Raw genomic sequence first — 16,571 nt, 5'->3', positions numbered from 1 at the left:
TTCCTCCGGTACAGCGTTGAAGGCTTCACGAACTACGTGGTCAAAATAGATGTTAAATAATGTGGAAGCCAGAGGACATCCCTGTCGCACCCCAAGGTGTACAGGGAATGGCTCTGACTCCCGGCCACGTAGTTTTACCCGGGCCCGCTCACCATCATGAAGGTCCTTAATGATTGTGAGCAGAGGGTTAAGGACTTCGAAAGCACGAAGAACTACACAAAGCCCAGGCCTACAAACACACACACAAAGGGACACAGACACAGAGAAAAACCATCACGAGGACTCCGGTCATCCTCACAGTGGCTTTTGGCTGGCCATCGAACAAAGACAGTCACCGCATCGCGTGTTTTCTGATGCAGTTTTACGCCCGTCTGGAACGCTGTCCCGATATAAGGAAGCCACTGGAGGTATGCAATTTTAAACATAGATTGAAAACTAATTTCTTGAAACTTCTTTTTGTGTTTGATAGGCTGTATTTCCCTCGCACCTCCGATTAGCACGGTTGGCTATCCACGGTACAAAAGAAGTTCCACATGTATATAGAGACAGACACAGAGATAGAAACATAAATACAGAAACATAGGGAGAAAGATACAGACACAGAGTGATACACAGACTGACATAGAAACAGATAGAGAAACAGAAATGTAAAGAGAGATGCAGAGAGAGAGAGCGACATACAAGGACAGACGGAGACCACCCTGTTGCTAGTGACCTCTATCCCTGCTGGTGACCTCTAGGGGTACATGCGGTTGTTTTTGTTTCCCAAGGCCACCAAACACATGAAGACTGTACCTGTCTAGAATGTTTCCTGTGTGGTATGCAGTCACATCCGATGACAGGATTCCAAGCTTTCTCGCTATCATTGGTAGTGGGTGACAGACTGTCAGCGCAGCAGGTTCGCCGAGTGGTTGCACGTCACAGCAAAAAGGGCTTTGGTTCAATTACCGACTAGGGTGCCTTTCTGAGTGGAGTTTGTATGTTCTCCCGCTGTTCTGCATGGTTTCCGGCCATCGTAAAACTGGTATTGGCCAAACATCCAATTGCTGATAAATGACCTGCATGTTATTCCATTGTGATGACACACACAGCCACATCTCCCCTACTGCGATGAAAACTGGGCAATATGGCCCTCCTGTTAAAGAGTCTGGAGACTTAATGAGGCTTTGCTGGGTAAACAAACACGTGTAATACTACTAACTAGCAGGAACCCGCGGAACTTCCGCGTGGATTTTATGATGGGGAGCAGAGCGCTATTCAGGAGTAAACTCTTAAAATTTAACACACACTCACACTTTCACATGCGAACACAAAGACAAATATCCCCCTTGCAACCTTAGCATACTCTTGGGGCAAGTGCACTTAGAGAGCAACATCTATGATGGCCGGCACGGCACACGAGGTGGATGGGCAGCAATAGGTCCGGTTGCCTGTCTACCCAGTGGGGATGTTGACACACCGCACTCGGTGCTCAATGAAGATGAGGTTGACCTCGGGGAGGCCGACCTTAGCAGGAACCTGTGGAACTCCCGTGAGGATTTTGTGAAGAGGAGCGGGGCGCGACTTCAAAACTCCACTCGCATCACGATGTCCCCCAATGTCCTCCATCATCACCGCCCATCACCATTCCCTACCCAATCCCATCACACTGTACCCCCTCCACATCTCAGTTGCATACCTGTCAACCCATACGATTTACCTGTATTCTTGTATGGGGAAATTGAGTTTCCAGGTCCATAAGGCGTAAAGCCCTTTTTTACGAGCAATTTTTTTCATGTACTATATATTACATATTCAATAATTATTTTTTATTTTTTGTCAATTTGTTTGTGTTTCTCCCTTTTGATGGGACTTTGTAGGATGAACGTTGAGATTTATAAGGGCACGGGGTGACTGATACTGTCTGAATTGGTCTGTAATAAGGTAGGCACTGATAAGGGGTTGACATGTATGTAGTTGCTTTCCCCATCAAACCTCAGCCACTCTCCCAATCAGCATGAACCCCATCCTTCCTGCAATCACCCTCTCCAACCCCCACGAACATCACCAATCTCCATCACTCCATCCGCATCACCCGACCAACTTGAGTCCCATAATCACCATGAAGCTGGCCCATCACTGTAAGCACTACCAGCATACATTTTGATTTAAAATATTTTCGTGAATGCAGGAATATATTTTGATTCTTTCGGTAAAGTCACGTAGAAAGAAAGTAAATTAAATAATAATAGAATACGACATTTCGATTGCAACACAAGCAACCATCATCAGGTACGAATGAATGAGAAAACAAACATAGCAAACTTAGAAATATAATGCAATTAAAACGTCGTATTCTATTATTATTCAATTCATTTCCTTTCGAAATGACTTTACTAATATAACTAAAGAGTAATTCCTGCAGTCACGAAAGCTTCGAATCTAGTTTAATATATTTTGAGCTTTTCTGAGTTCTTGGGGGTGGAGAAATCCCTCCGCTCATATAACAAAATGGGGCAAGGTGGGATTGACCCTGCTGGGCCTGCGGCACCTCAAATATTGGAGGAAATAGCCTTTACATTTTTACATGAAACTTTCGTGACTGCAGGAATTCATATTATATGGTTCTTTCGGTAAAGTCACGTTGATAGAAAAAATAATAACAATAACATAATTTTAAAAATAATTAAAATATCACGACGTTTTGATCGCAACACAAGCAATCGTCATCAGGAGAAAAAAGAGGGGGAACGCTGCTGAGGGAGGCTGTTTATAAAGGTTTAGAGATGGGCTGGGCAGCTGTTAATGTAAGAGAGGTCTCCGACACCGGCAGTAGTTCTACACCAATCATAGCATTGCACCTCGCTTCACACATCAACACTGCTGACGGTGGAGGTGGACAAGAAAACACAAATCAAGTCATGACCCAGAGTGGTTGATGACATTCTTCGAATGATTGCTGTGGTTAAAACCGTCGTCTCGGTTGAAATTGTGTCTGGGTCTGTATATATGGATGTCTTCGTGAACGAATCTTTGTTGATAGCCAGTCGGCTTGCAAAGTACCATCGTCTTTGAGAAATCAATTTCATGTGAGCCAGCCGCATTAAAGTAATGATCAGCCACAGCAGAAGTATTGGTCCTGCTATGTTTCAGATCTGCCTTATGTTCACGAACACGTTTCGAGACATGTCGTTTGGTTTCCCCAATGTAACTGCTGCCGCAGATACAGCTTAGTTTGTAGACGCCTGGATATTGCATGTCAGGAATCTTGTCCTTCACAGATGGGTTCAAGTCACGAATTTTATGCACTGTGTTAAATCGGACCTGGATCTTGTGTTTGTTCATGATTTTGGAAATCTTTTTGGTTATCCCTGCGAAGTAAGATAAGGTGATGGTTTTCATTGGATCTTCAGATGGCTCCTTCCTCACGGTTGGGGTGATGGCTTTGTTGATTGCATAGTGTTTGAGTTCACTGGTCAGGTGTTCATGCTCGGAGATACATTGAGCTCTATGGTGTAGCATTTTGATGAGGCAATTCTTCTGGGATGAATGGTGGTGGGAATCAGGTTTTAGGTAGGCGTCAGTATGGGTTACTTTCCTGTTGACAGAATGGCTCCGAGCCATCTGGTCTCTTTTTGATTAGGACATTCAAGAAAGGTAGCATGCCATCCTTTTCTACCTCCATGGTGAATTTGATGGTTGGGTGTATGGAATTGATGTGGTTGAGGAATTGGTTAGAGCCGGTCGGCCATGTGGCTAGATGACAAACGTGTCATCCACGTACCACTTCCACAAGGACGGGCGTAGAGTGGATGCCTGGATGGCGTCCGTCTCAAATATTTCCATGAAAATATTGGCTACAACCGGAGAGAAGGGAGAACCCATTGGGTGCCTTCAGTTTTTTTGTTGTAAAATGATGGTCATAGCATTTGCTATTAAAATATGAAATAATTATCCTTTATTAGATGTTAAATAATGTTGAAGCCAGAGAACATCTCTGTCGCACATATACATACGCGCACACGTACACACACTCTCAGCGGTGATGTTAGGACTCATTACAGCTGGCTCCGCCAAACCAAATGGTTGGGTGGTTCGTATCGCCAGTGCAATTCGGCGTTGTCAAGCTGTTATTAAAAGTTTTTTTTTCTCACGGAATGTGTTATCTCTGTGTTGTCATAAATGGGGCTTTCGTTCACTGAGTGTCAACTTACAATGAGTTGGATCAATGAACGGGCCTCAGGCACACAACCTGTTCGTGAAGCGGGAACTGGCCGTAAAGTGTTATGACGGCGAGTTGCAAATATATATATTTATCGCAAGTTTGTATCTTCACGTTTACAGGGCATGTATACGTGACATATCACTCAGCAAGCAGCCACTCAGCCTGTGCGATGGCGCTAAGTAAAAAAATTGTTAATGAGCCCTGTTGCAAGAGGTAAATTTGCCTCTTGCCTGTGAGCTGCTGGTGTCAAAAATTTTACCGTGTGTAACCCGTTTGTGATGTATAACATTTTTCCCACTCAAATTCGCAATGCAAAAAGAATAGCAATGCAAATTGCTACTCTGATTAGCACGGTTGGCTATGCGAAAGAAATTCAACATACATACATACAAACGAACTCGAGTCAATGTGAATTATCAAGACAATTTATTTACAGTTGGTAATACATAACATAGGTTTCATGAGTTAGATTGCGTAAATATAAATGTGTCGCGGAACACGCCACCACCCGACACAGTAAGGTCTGTCACGTAAACAGAACATGCCAATTAATTACAAGTACAGCAGACCGGTGTGTTGGAGAGCAAATCCACAACATTTACAATCTGAATATGACGTTTGGCCAGTAATTACAAACAGCTTCATCAGGCGACCGGAGATTTGTGTATAAATCCTCCTGTTTCATTCCTTAAAGAGGGATAGATGTGATGACGTCACTTGTGAGCCCTTCTTGTGCGAAGGGGGAGGGGGTGGATTCATGTATGCATATGAATAACAATGGGGGTATCCATTGCCGGTTGGGTTATTGATATGTTAATCAATGTACATTGTGCATGAACATTATTCTTGTACCTCCTGTCGTTTGAGTGCAATAAAATAACAGCACCTGGTATTGTCTGCATACAGTTGATCCCCATTTATGTATGGTGACCTGTATAGGCATGCATTTAAACAATTATTTGAACATTCAATTCTGAGCAGCACTAAGGCTGTAGCTATCCGAATGGTTAAGATTATTTGTATTTAACACGTAGGCTTTCGCGACCAATATTATTCATAATAAAGGTTTTTTGGTTAGATCACGTTATTTATAAATGTGTCGTAACTCTCCACCAAAATTGAGTCACGTTGACAAAAGTCAAATAGTTCACGACAATTTGTCTTTTGTCAACATGACAATTTTTTACCGTTCAGCTGTGTCGGGTGGTGGAGGGTTACGATACATTTATAAATAACGCGATGAATCCCAAAAATCTTTATTATTAATTATTTGTATTTATCTCCATTTCGATAGATTCTCTAATTAGTCTTGGCCAGTAGTAACTAGTCTTGCACAGAACGTCAATGAGTGTCCTTGTTGGCATGCGTGTTCTAACACTGCTGACAGTTGTATTTGGGAGTATTTCATATTTCTTTGGTGTTAATTTAGTCTCGTGCTGATCATTCTTACTGTCTGCTCAACATAGCATTGGGCACAAGTGTAATTCATCCGTTATAGACCTTCTGTTAAATGCTTCGTTAATAAATCTTCTGACTCAGATGTTTTTTTTCTCCAAAAATCTCACTAGTTTATCCATTACTCCCACAATGTACGGTATTTTAAATATTTTTAATTAATAACACGAGTTAAACTGACCAAGTAATTCAAACTACTAAAATACCGTACATCAACTAGCCAGATTTTTGGAAAAACAAAACATCCGAATCAGAGTTGGCGCAGTACACAAAATACAAAAACGAATATCTGGTACTAAAGATGTTTTACCGAATCTTGATTTGAAGTTTTCGTGACTGCAAGAATCCATATACTCTTTGGTTCTTTCGGTAAAGTCACGTAGTTAGAAATAAAATAAAACAAATCACGACGTTTCGATCACAACAGATCACAACACAAGCGAACTTCATCAGGTGGGACAACCACAGCAAGAAAATATTTGCTGAAGTGGGCGAGAGAGCTGCCGTGGCATGAGGTTATATAGGTAAGAAAGGGGGGAGGAGAAAGGGGGGAAAGAGAGATAGAGAGAGGGGGGGAGCGCTGCGTGAGTGCTCGGGGGAGAAAGGATGTGAGGCCAGAGGTGGGGGAGTGGGCAGGGCTGGAATTGGGAGGCTGGGACAGCTGGGGATGGCGGGGAGAAATTATCTCGGAAAAATAGGCAAGTACCCGGCAGATAAACATCCATAAAGAGTTAAGGTTTTACCTGGTTAATAACACCCTTCCAATGAGTGCTCCATTTGTATCCATCTTCTCGGTTGAAGTTATGTTTATATATCTGGATGGCTTCATGAACAAACGTTTTATAGTAGCCTGAAGGTTTGCAGAGTACCTTGGTCTCGGAAAAAAAACATTATCATGCGAGCCCACAGCATTATAACAAAGGTCAGCCATGGCAGAGGTATTGGTTTTCTGCCGTGTTTCAGATCTGCCTTGTGTTCGCGAACACGGTCCGAGAGATGTCGTTTCGTTTCCCGAATGTAACTGCTACCGCAAGTTTGTAAACTCCAGGATATTGCATGTCAGGAATCACATCCTTCACAGATGCGATTAGATAACGGATTTTGTGTACTGTATTGAATCGGACCTGGATTTTGTGTTTGTTTAAGATTTTCGAAATATTTTTGGTAACACCTGCTATGTATGGTAACGCGATAGTTTTGATCGGCTTCTCAGGGGGTTGTTTCTCCATGGTTGGAAAAACAGCTTTGGGAATAATGCGGTCCGAGTACCCATTCATCTTGAGGGCCTGGTGTATGTTTGTCTAAATAATCAAGTTCAAGACGGGGTAGTCTTATCCTCTCTGAGATTAGAGAAAGGCTAGCTCTGAATAAGATTAGTTTGGCGTTAGAAGTGACAGAAGCAGATGTTAGTGTAAGAGTATGGATGCCTGCAGTCACGAAAGCTTCAAATCAAGATTGAACCACCTCTACGGGTAGGGTTTTCACACATCTGTTAGAGCTTTTAACAGACTACGAGACAAGGTGGCTCACATGATCGAGTCTTTCACCTTTCTGAAGAGATGCTGCGACAACAAGGTAATACCGACCACATTTACACTGTGGTCGGTATTACCTTGTCACTACTCCTAACGCCAAACGGATCTAATTCAGAGCGAGCCTTTCTCTAATCTCAGAGAGGATAAGACTACTCCGTCTTGAACTTGATAATTTAGACAAATGTCTCCTACAATCACACTTAACATTAACAGATAAAATGTCCGCATTTGATTGGAACCTTGTAGATAACATGACTACTTATTCTGCCGCAACAATGTCCTCCAAATGTAAGGTTAACCTTATTGCTAAATTCAATAACTTGTCAAAAAATAAAAATCAGATCCACACATTAAAAAGCTAGATGTTAACAAGACTTATCAATCAGAGTAGCAGCACAATCTCCGATAGCCTAAAATCGGTACTAGCTAGAGGGATGAATTTTGCTGTCACCCCCAAACACATCCCAGTCGATTATATAATTGCCCAGGTAGATGTAGCCCTCAAATGCTTGGGGCACATCCCGACAGACGTGGCAACATCTGAAATTGCCACCATCCTTAAAAATGCTAAGAAACCCATTAGTAACATCACCAAAGACGAGCGCTCTGAACTCGCTAAATTGAAAAAGAGAGATGACAGTCATCCTCTCAGCCGACAAGGACAATGCTCCTGTCATCATGGATAAAACCACATACAACAACAAAATCCAGGACCTTCTTAATGATGGAAGTTACACTAAAATCAACAAAGATCCTACCAACCGCCTGGGTACAAAAACCAACAATATCATTACCAGTTCAACTCCTCTAATAGAGCCATTCAAACGGCTCTCCCTAAAACCTTCTGCTACTAGACCACCCAGATTATATGGTCTTTCAAAATTCCATAAAGAAGGCACTCCACTTCGGCCCATCGTTTCCACTATCAACTCACCTACCTACAAACTGGCCCGTTGTCTGTCTGATACCTTGCTTCCATTCACGGGCAAGACCACCATAGCAGTACATAACTCAGCTCAATTGGGCTCTCTAATCAAGGGCATTTCACTGTCCCCAGATGATTTGCTCGTCAGCTTTGATGTAGTTTCTCTGTTCACCAAGGTTCCTGCACCTGACACCTTAGCAATAATTGAAGACTTAGTCCAACATGGACTGAATCCTGATGTACATACTCTGGTTAGGCACTGCCTTACCAACACTTACTTCACCTGGAATGGTACTTTCTACAAACAAAATGAAGGTTCCCCCCCTTATCACCAGTGATTGCGAATGTTTTCATGGAGAAATTTGAAACAGATGCCATCCAGATATCCACCCTACGTCCTTCATTGTGGAAGAGAAATATAGACGACACTTTCGGTGTTTGGCCTGCCAGTATTGAACCAATTTCTCAACCACATCAATTCCATACACCCATCCATCAAATTCACCATGGAAGCAGAGAAGGATGGTAAGCTACCATTCCTGGATGTTTTATTTGAGAAGAGACTTGATGGCTCGTTGGGACACTGTCTACAGGAAAGCCACCCACACAGATTCCTACCTGAAACCGGATTCCCACCCCCATCAGGCACAGAAGAATTCTCATCAAAACACTACACAATAGGGCCAACTGCATTTACGACCGACACCACCTAGCCAGTGAACTGGAACACGTACACCAGCCCTCAAGATTAATGAGACCGCATTATTCGCTAAGCTGTTTCTCCAACCATGGAGAAACAACCCCCTGAGAAGCCGATCAAAACCATCACGTTACCATACATAGCAGGTGTTACCAAACAGATTTCCAAAATATTAAACAAACACAAGATCCAGGTCCGATTCAATACAGTAGACAAAATCAGTGATCTAATCCCATCTGTGAAGGATGTCATTCCTGACATGCAATATCCTGGGGTTTACAAATCGAGTTGTACCTGTGGTAGCAATTACATTGGGGAAACGAAACGACATGTCTCGGACTGTGTTCGCGAACACAAGGCAGATATATAAACATAACTTCAACCGAGAAGATAGATACAAATGGAGCACTCATTGGAAGGATGTTATTAACCAGGTAAAACCTTAACTGTTTATGGTTTCATCATATCTGCCGGGTACTAGCCTATTTTCCGAGTTAATTTCTATCCGCATCCCCAGCTTTCCACTTCCAGCCCCGCCCACTTCCCCCCCCCCCCACCTCATGTCCTCTCTCCCCCGAACGCTCACGCAGCGCCCCCCCCTACCCCATACCCCCCCCCCTCTCTCTCTCCCCCTTTGCTGCTCCCCCTTTTCTTACCTACATAACCTCTTGGCACGGCAGCTCTCTCGCCCACTTCAGCAAATGTTTTCTTGCTGTGGTTGTCCCACCTGATGATGGACACTTGTGTTGCGCCCGAAACTTCGTGATTTGTTTAATTTTATTTCTAACTACGTAACTTTACTGAAAGAACCAAAGAGTATATGGATTCCTGCAGTCCCGAAAGCTTCAAATCAAGATTCGGTAATACATCTTTAGTACCAGATATTAGATTTTGTATTTTTTGTACTGTACCAACTCTGATTCGGATGTTTTGTTTTTCCAAAAATCTGGCTAGTTGTTGTTCGATATTTTAGTAGTTTGAATTACTTCGTCAGTTTCAACTCGTGTTATTAATTAAAACTATTCAAAATACGTACATTGTGGGAGTAATGGATAAATTAGTGATATTTTTGGAAAAACAAAACATCCGAGTCAGATTTGGCATGGTACAAAACATACATAAATTAATATCTAGTACTGAAGATTTATTAACGAAGCATTCAACAGAAGGTGTGCAACGGATTAATTGCACTTGTGCCAAATGCTATATTGGGCAGATATGACGAATGATCAGCACGACCAAAAGAACACCAAATCAATATCAAATACTTCCAAATACAACTGTCAGCAGTGGCAGAATACGCATGAGGAGCGATCTCCCAGAGTTTCCCAGCCGGAAGAACCGTGTTCACCGGAGGTGCCAAACCAGCAGCACACTCAATCTCCCATCTCGCAGGCGGCGGGGTCGGGGTGGGGCGGACGCTCGTGGCTGCTTACCACAGTTGGCTGGCGCAAGGCGCAACGTTGATAAATCTGCGGAAGAAAACGAGCGTCAAGCCGCACAGTCCGTTGGTGCCCCCCCTCCCATCTTTCCCACCTGGCACACGCAAGCTGAGTCAGCGCAGCAGGAGGGGTACGGCGCGGGGGTGAGGCCGAAAGAGGTCCCGTGTCCGTGCCTGGACGGGATGTGGCGCCGGGTGTGAACGGCGATGCTCTCGTGACCGTGCGTTCGTTTGTGTGTATGCACGCGTGCGTCTCACCTGTGGCCGTCCTTCTGCTGCACGAACCCCGGTGTCTGTTGGTTTTCATACAATGGGGAAGCATCTCCCTCCCGGGGCTGGGAGACCTGTGAAGGAGACCGCCATGGACATTAGCTCGTCGAGAACGCCCGAGGCAAACGAGCGATTCGCTCGCACATCCGAAACCCATGCTCTGGGCTTCACAGCGAACACCTTAACATGGCTATCATTGCATGTGTGTGTACGCATATGTTGGTACTTGTACGTGTGTGTATGTACGTGCGGAGCAGTAGTGTAGCGGATAGCGCGCTGCCCTACTAACCCGGTGGCCCGACTTCTATGGCCGCTTATGGACAATACCAGTGACGAATATCTGAATGGGTCCTGGGGCTTCCCGAAGTCGACTGAGCCTCAAATGAGTACTTTGTGAAGTGTGTCAACATTGTCATTGGGAAGACAAAGGCGGCCGGGCGTAGTGTTGGCCACCTACCCCCTTGTGTGCCACAATGACGACCTTCATAGATGCTTGCTAACAGCACTTGCTCCAAAAGTCTTTTAGGCTCTGTAGGGGATCTTTGTCTTTTTTACAGTTCTGTACGTGTTTGCATATGCAAGTAACTCCCTACCGATTCATGGCCAAACTTCCAATCAGCTAGCCGTGGCTTGCTGGAAGTGCCCCGGTCAAGGTACAGCATACCACTTGCATCCACGACCGTGGTGTCCGGGTTCACGAGTTCCTGCAGTAGGGAGAATAGGAAATCAGCACGCGGTGAACATATGAACACGGGCCACTTGCCCAAGTGCCATTCGTCACGACGTCCCGGTGATAGTTTGCCTCTCGAGAAGAAACATTAACTCACACTCATCAACGATACTGTGGCCTTGAAATAAAAAAACATAAACATGCATATGTGTAATTGGCGAGATACAGAGTTATATTCACCATTTCGAGAGGTGGAGGGGCACAAGGGTCGTCCTTGAGGAGGCCATCATCATCTGTATCGATGGGCGTGGAGTCTGTTAACATCTCGGACTCAGACTGTGGCAGGTAGCCACTGCTGCCCCCGCTGCTGGCGCCACTGCTGCTGCCGCTGCTGCTGTTGCTTTTGCAGAAGCTGCTACCACAGCCGACGTACATGTCGATGCTGATGCTGGCGTGGCTCGTGTGCACACTGTTGCTGCTTCCCTCGAGGAGCAGCGCGTCCGCAGTGTGGACGGGGTAGAAGCTCATCGCCTCATCCACGAGCTCGATCAGCGCATCCCGGTCTATCTCTCGCCGGGCGGTTGTTCCTGCGACAAAAGGACCACCCCCCTCGTGACTCACGCGCACTCGCAGCGACCGAGAAGGTGGCATCGCAGAACGACTTTCAAAACCGTTTGGACGAGAGCCTCTGTCCGCATTAAAGGCACTGCTTCAACATGTCTTACCTTTATCCCGACCCTGATGCCTGTTGTATATTGGGAATTTGCATGTCTCTCTCCCTGTGGTCACGTATATTTTTCTCACGGTCCTCCGGTTTTTCCCTCCACATTAAGAATCAACATCACGTGTTTAGCAACACCTTAGACTGGGCGAGTCTCTTATCGCGAGCTGAGCTCAATCTCCTCACCTGGTCTCCTACCCTTGCCAGACAAGTCCATCGTGCGCCTCCATCTGCCGAGCGCCTTCTTGACATCTCCTTCCATGCTCTCCTTCTCCTCCTCCTTCCGCTCCTTGGCGGCATCGACCGCGGCGGCGTCCCGCCACAGCTCCTCCAGGACCTGGCGCGCCCTCATCTGGGTCTTGGCGAGCTTTCTCTGCGCCTTGAGGAGGGCTTTATCCGCCGCTGACCGACGTGACCCCTTCCCACAAAAAAGGCCCCAGCAGAACAGGCTGCTCTCCTCCTTCTCCGGCAGGTCGTTGTCGGGCGACAGGTTGTAACGCGTCGCGGTCGGAATGTGGTCAATGACCACTTGTCTGCAAAGGCAGACGGAGTGTAATTTGGGGTCACAGATGCTTTGCAGCCGTCGCGCCAACAGTCACGGGCTTCTGTCAACTTGCATTCACACTCGAGTCAAGTGAAATTAGAATCTTTATTTATATTGGAGGAATACGATGAACTATGAAGCTATTTTGGGGCCGTCCATAAATGACGTCTCGCACCTAGGGGGAGGGAGGGGGGTCAGACATTTGTGACGATGTGTGACGAGGGGGGGAGGGGGTTTTGATAAATGTGACGTCACATCAAAATGCGCAACTTTAAATAAACTTAATTAAATAGAATTGTTATAACAACACTAATTTTGATTAATTTTCATTAATAACTATTCGATTATTTATATTTACTAAGGTCACCTTTTTATTTATTCCATGAAGGAGCATTTTGCTTCTCCATGGGAAAATGGAGAAACATAAATTAATAAAAAATTTGAATTATTGTTAATAAACATTTTGATTCTAATGATTCTACCAGGACTTTTCATTCTGTGGAATGAATATGTGATTGTTATAATTGTACTCTCCATTTTGCTTATTTCTACTACAAAATTTCAACTATTTTTTATAGTTATAATTACCTAAAAAAATGTATAATCATAAGAAAATTTCAATATAATATTCTGAACATCTGCGGTTTTATTTAGGCGTTGAATATTTGTAAATGAATTTTATGCTAAATTTCAGCTTTCTAATGCCTCCTTTTAAATAAATGTTTCTCCTATAAGTGCAGCACCACGTAAAATACGCACTACAATGACAATAGTTTAAAGTGATTTGAAGCATGTTTTAGTTTCAAAATGTAAATATGGTTGGGGGGGGGGGCAAAGCCTAGTGACGTCATATTTGAAGGGGGTCTGACTTTTTGTGACGCCGTGTGACGAGGGGGGGGGGGGGAGCAAAAATCGGCCAAAATCGCGTGACGTCATTTATGGACGGCCCCTATTCATAGATGTCTAGTTGGGGGTTGCTCAAAAAGTTACAACAATAGAAAAACACGATAGGAGTGCAAAGTACAGGAAAGGTAAGCAAATCACTTCAAAAATATATACAAATGAAACTCAACTAGGTTCATCCTACCAGGTAAAGCCCACAGAGCTATTAGCTTTTTTCAGAAGCCAGATGGCCACAAATGGTAGAGGGGGCAGTCGGGATGAGAGGGGATGTCGGCAGGAGGAGTGGATAAGAGAGAGCAGCTGATGAGGAGGAGAGAGCAGTGCATGAGGAGGATGAGAGAGAGTTGCTGGTGAAGGAGGGATTGGAGGACTGGAACGCTTTGCCTGTCTCCGTGTGTTGGTGCGGAGTGTTCGCTCCCAAGAGAAAAGCAACTTATAGTCTGCCTCCTGTGTCTCTGTTGTGTCCACGTGTCTCCCTCACGGTCTGTATCAATGTCCCTCTGAAAGCAACGAGCGATCTGACGAAGGCCTCGGCCACAACACAGGCGGCGTGTGCCGTGTCCAGGGCCGTCGTCTCCCTCGCCCGCTGCACACGAGTCACAGGCGTCTTTGTCTCTCTCCCCAGTGCCGTCTCACACTCACCTCGGAGATGTTCTCATCCTTCGACCGTCTGCGGCAGCAAGTCGGCGAGAAGGGTCTTCAGTGAAGCTGGGAGAGCGAGGCGAGTGAGAGGCTCCCCCAGAGAGGCGAGTCTCGGCGTCGTGAGTCTCGGAGTGAACCGACTGGAGCGGGAGCCTCCACTGCAATGTCGCAGAACGGGCGGCAGTTGGGCGTGACGTCACGCGACGGTGGGCGGGGCCTGTGTCTGTGGGGGGGAGGGGCGCGTGGGATTGGGGGGAGGGTTGTGAGGGGGAGGGGCTTGCGGGGGATGGGGGGGCGTGCGGGGCGGGGCTCTCCAACGGGCGATGCACCAAGCGTCCCCAATAGCGTGTTTGTGTTGTTGTTACATGATAACAACAACACGTGTTTGTGTTGTTGTTACATAACATAACAACAACACTTGTTTGTGTTATATTCTTGGTTCTTTCGGTAAAGTCACGTACGAGGGAAATAATAAAGTAATAAAAATATCAAACAACAAAATTCTCACGACGTTTCGACTGAAACACAAGCAATCATCATCATGTGTGAAATTCACAGCAAGAAATTTTGAAAAAAGTGGCGTTTTTTCTTAACTTTAACAACCCAGGACAGCGATTGCTCAGCCAGAAACCATCTTCTCGGTTGAAATTGTCTTTGTGTTTGTATATGTGGATAGCCTCATGAAATAATCTCTTCTGGCTTAGCAATCATTGGATGTGATTAACCATTTCGGGTCTTAATTGATTGTGTTCACGCTAACGGTGACTTTCAGACCGCATTCCATTCTCCTTCTCTCCCCCCTCCTCCGTTCCGAGCATAGATGGACTCGTCCGTCTGAACGACCGCTAGTTGCTGTCCGTGGTGCTGACGTTAAGAAAAAAACGCCACTTTTTCAAATCTTCTTGCTGTGGGTTTCACACCTGGCGATGATTGCCTGTGTTGCAATAGAAACGTCGTGAGAATTTTATAGTTTTATTTTTTATTATTTTATTATTTCCTTTCTACGTGACTTTACCGAAAGAGCCAAGAATATGAATCCCTGCAGTCAGGAAAGCTTTAAATCGAAATTCAATTGCACCATTACTATACATTCCCTAACATCAGAACCATAATATTCATTTAGGCTGGAGGGATCCGATGAGCTATGAATCTCTTCTTTACAGATGTCCAGTTCGGGCTGGTTACATGTAATTGCGGTATTGCTATCAATATCAGCAGGAATCCGCGAAACTTCGGCGAGGATTTGGGCAGTCCTCGATTTACGAAGGGAATCTGTTCTAACGACATACAAGAGAAAAACAAACATCCCCCGTGTAGCCTTGGTAGACTGTCGGGGCAAGTGCTGTTAGTGAGCACCTATGAAGGCCGGCACGGCACACGAGGGGGTGGGTACCATGCCCGGCCACCTTTGTCTCCCCAGTAGCGATGTTTACACACCACTCCAGGTACTCATTTCAGGCTGAGTCGACCTAGGGGAGGCCCAGGACGCATTAAGATAATCCTCACTGGTGTTGGCCTTGAGCGAGAATCAAACTCGGGTCGCTGGGTTCGTCGAGCAGCGCGCTAACGTCTTCATTACAACAAAGCGCTCACAACTACACTACTGCTCCCGACCCAACTTTCACGTACACACAAAAAAAGACAAAGATCCCCCTATAGCCTTAGCAGACTGGTGGGGCAAGTGCTGTTAGCGAGCAGCACATCTGAAGGACCGAATGGCACACGAGGTGGGTGGCCAGCACCACGCCCGGCGACCTTTTTCTCCACAGTGGCGTTGTTTACACACCGCACCAGGTAGGCATTTCAGACTAAGTAGACCTAGGTGCTCGGGGATAATCGTCACAGCTGTTAAGGCACATTCACATGCACACAGACTAAGATCCCTCACATAGCTTTAACAGACTGTTGGGGCGAGTGCAGTTAGCGAGCAAATATGAAGGCCGACACGGCACACAAGAGGGTGGGTGGCCAGCACCACAGCGGACCGCCTTTGTCTCCCAAATGGCGATGTTTACTGGTACTCATTTTAGGCCGAGTCTTCAGTGCAGGTCTTCCTAAGGCGGGTGCTCATACGTCGGGTGTTCGTAAGTCGAGGGTTTCCTGTAATTTTCATTTTACGGTCCAGCTGATTTTAACTAGAAACTGATAACCTATGGCAGATAGCCTCTAAACTAGCTTAAAGAAAAATCTGTGGTTCATGTGGTGGATGGAGCTGAACAGGGCCAACTGTTGGAGGGGCGAGGCCAAGGCAAGGAGTGAGGCCAGCCTCTGGAGAGGCAAAAAGGGAGACATGTGTGAGTTATGGCACAGATTATGAATCGGTTTACATAAGCCGGTGTGTTTTCGCAGCATTAATTTGAGTAGTTCTCAAAGAATAGAATCGGAAGATAACTTATTTTGACCGTATTAATCCAGCTGGATATGGTATTAAATGTGAACTTTGTACGACGTATGAATTTTATCTCAGAATTTAAAAAAATATATAATCCAGTGCGTGACACAGGTCGGGTGTTTGATGGCAATCTGAAACACCCACCATAATCACCCATGGGGGTCTTTGG

Source organism: Lampetra planeri, unplaced genomic scaffold, assembly GCF_965212315.1.
Source record: "Lampetra planeri unplaced genomic scaffold, kcLamPlan1.2.h2 scaffold_187, whole genome shotgun sequence".
Taxonomy (NCBI): domain Eukaryota; kingdom Metazoa; phylum Chordata; class Hyperoartia; order Petromyzontiformes; family Petromyzontidae; genus Lampetra; species Lampetra planeri.
Note: the sequence above shows the minus strand (reverse complement) of the source record.